We start from the raw sequence: 3,444 nt of genomic DNA on the forward strand, positions 1-3,444 counted from the left end.
CTATTGTGTTCTAGTGATATTGTAGCTAGTCCTAAAGGACAATTTAGTTCCAGATCCCCAAATAATGGGGTACAGTCTGTGTGCTTTTACTGGGGGAGAAAATCTACCCTGCTACCAATGCTGAAGAGGCCTGGCTTTGGTGCTGAAGCCATCCAGCCTCTAGGGCCAGGACAACTTGCCAGGTGCAATGAGTTGTTCAGTCCACATCCTGCTTCCACATACCACTCTGAGCAGGCTCCTGCCTGCAGAGAATGGGTTCCTACCCATTGTGCTTCCACCCACACTCTTCCCTCCCTCTCCTTGCCACTCTCCTGGCAGGTCTCAGAGAGGTCATCTGCATGCTTGCTGAACAGAAGGGGTCACACAAGATGTTTGGCATAATTCTCATTTGAAAAGAACTCAGTGCCAAAATCAAACACCAGGGGGGAAAAAGTTGTGATTTTACTGCTGTTTTTCCAAGATCCTGGGAACAGACATATGATTTTCACAATATCCAGTCTGCTTTAGCAGCACATGGACTCCTTTGCAAGACATCAGGAACCAGCCTGGGGAAGCTGGTGCCCTTCAGACACAATAACTGGGATTGGAATGAAAGTAGCAGGAAGGGGAGGTGAACCAGGGAGTCATAGCCAGGAGCAGGGAAAAGCCAATGTGGAGAGTGTTAAGTAACAGGTTACTGCTGTGTTCAGCTAGGCATATCTGGGACACATTCAGACCTCTCCTTCCCTCAGGGCAAGGAAGCGAAGACATTGATCCCCTTATTCCCCTTGACTATTGACTGTGGTTTACTCCAGGGACATCAACCCCTGGGCACTACCAGCCTTGCCCACATGCACACACATAGGATTCTCTGAACTAGAAAAGGTCTCAAGGTGGAGATGTCAGAGCTGTGGTGAGGGTCGCTAGTGATTCAGGCACTGGTGGGCACCTGCCAAGAACTTGCAGGGTTGCCACTGGTTTCCTTCCTCCCTCCTTTTCTCACTTTTCTCTTTCATTCTTTTCTTCTTTCCTTCCTTCCTTTATTTGTATAAGGAAATCATTTGAGAGGAGTTAGAGAGGTATGTACAAATTTGCCCCACAAATGGAAGCCACGTGGAGAAGTCTAGGGGAAAACAGCAACAGTGGAAATAAGGAGAGAGAAATGAAGGGTCCAACTCAGCTTATTTCTCTGACCATGTCTCCAGACTTCTCTTCCCACTACCTGCTCTGCAGTCTTTTCTATGGCTCCACTAACACATGGAGGGCACCCCCCATCCCCATCACCCTTCACCCTGAATTGTTACAAACCAAGGCATTCTTCCCTCATTTAATGTCTGTATTCCCAGAACTAACATTTTTGCCCACTGATAGGTGTTTAATTAATCTCTAGGGAATTAATGCAAGATGGCATTGAATTATTTCATTATAATCTCTGCCAAAAGTTTAAAGATTTTATATTTATCAAAAGAAGCTCCCAAAGATGAAGCTTTGTTGATTGAGTTTCCGAGATCTTGGAGCAGCTGTGCCGAGTCAGGTTCTAGCCCCTTGCAGTGATGTTCCAGCATCAGGATTCTTCCTATGGAGAAAAAAGACTCCTGAGGAGGAGTCTGAGGTTCAAGGAAGTGGAAAGATCAGATATGCAGTCTGAAAACCATCCCTGAAAGTAGTAGCTGATAAAACATGTTTCCATTTTTGCAAAGAGAAAAGTGGAGGGCAACTTTCTTATTTATCATTTTTCAAAGCTAAGATAAAAGTCCACAACATAGTAGACTCAGGTCACCATTAATGACCAAGCTTTTCTTCTCCCTGTCTCCATGATTTGGGCACATAAATGGATTTCCATGGTAAAAGGTGTCTATCCTTCCATAGGTCATTAGATGACACCATGGTAACCTTTGTCTCCACCTTCCCTGTGGTGCATGCCACTTACTGGCACCCAAACCCAACCCTTCCTTGGAGGGTGCCTGAGCTGAGTTTCCTAGAGGCTAGCCAAAAATTGGAGTTGTTTAATATGGGACTTCCCTGGGCTGGGTCATGGCCAGGCAACTCTGCTGATCCCCATCAGAGGTACCTAGAGTCTCTTCTCATGAGCACTGGAAAGAACCCATGTGACTCCCAGGGGTTTTTCTACTTATTCATTGCTGCTGACATTTTGGAAGGGATTGATTGTTGCTCTAGGGGGCTGTCCTATGCATTGTAGGAGGCTTAGCAGTGTTCCTAACCTCTACTCACTAGATAACACTAGCATCCCTCCAATCATGGTAATCAAAAATATCTCCAGATATTTCCACATGTTTGATGGGGTATTAGATCACCCCTGGATAAGACCCACTGCTCTAGACCAAGTCTGGTGAAGATCAGTAATATTCTGACCTAAATGCTGCCTTTTGAGGGTCTCTGGAGGCCTGTTCAAACAGGAGGCAGTAGTCACCAGGATTAATATCTTTATTATCCTTGCTATCTTTTGAACACCTGTTATATGGAAAACATTGTTTTAGTCCCTTGAGATGGAGTTATTGAATGGATTAAAATATCCCCTTTACTCAGATAGAGAAATATCCCTGGCAAGGCATTCCAATGTTCTATCCATAATAAATGGTAGGGCCAGGATTCAAACTTAGGTCATTTTTGTTATTAATTCCAAAGTCTGTTTTCTGTCACCTATTCCTCCTTTTCTCCCTGTGGTAACCAGATTTCCATCACTGTAACAAAGTACCCAAGATAAATCAACTTAGAGGAGGAAAGTTTTAATTTGATTCGTGGTTGCTTGGCCCATCAGTTTGGGCCTGTGGTAAGGCAGAAGATCAAGGCAGGGAGCATGTGGTGGAGCAAAGTGGCTTGCCTCCTAGCAAAGAGGAAGGGACAGAGTTCCTTCAGGGGCACCCCAGTGACCTAACCTCCTTCCACTAGGTCTTACTCTTAAAGGTTCCACCAACAATGCCACAAGTTGGTGAACAAGCTTCAAAACATGGCCTTTGGGGACATTTAACATCAAAAGCATAACACTCCCTGATGTTAATATATACAGTCCAATCTCTGAGGACTGCCTCTGTTTGAGGAGGTGCTAGGAGTGGAGGAGCTACGCCTGAGAAGCTCCATGTGCTATACATTATGGAGAACACTTGCTTTATGAGGGCCCAGGAGGGGCATTGTAGTATAAGGTTTCTTGCCTTCATAGGACAGGGATCCTGTGGGCCAAATCTGGCCTGAAGCCTATGAACCACAAACCATGACTCACAGGCTGAATCTAACTGGCAACCTGTTTTTATAAGACCTATGAGCTAAGAATTGTTTCTATACTTGTAAAGAATTGTTAACAACAAAAATCTAATAAAGAAGAAATGGATCTGAAGTCCAAAATATGTACTATTTGGTCTTTAAAGAAAACTTTTTGCCAAGTACAAATATAGAATGAAAGAAAGTATATGTACAGTCATGACTAGGTGTATAACCTAGCCAGTAACA

Source organism: Sciurus carolinensis, unplaced genomic scaffold (assembly GCF_902686445.1).
Source record: "Sciurus carolinensis unplaced genomic scaffold, mSciCar1.2, whole genome shotgun sequence".
NCBI lineage: Eukaryota > Metazoa > Chordata > Mammalia > Rodentia > Sciuridae > Sciurus > Sciurus carolinensis.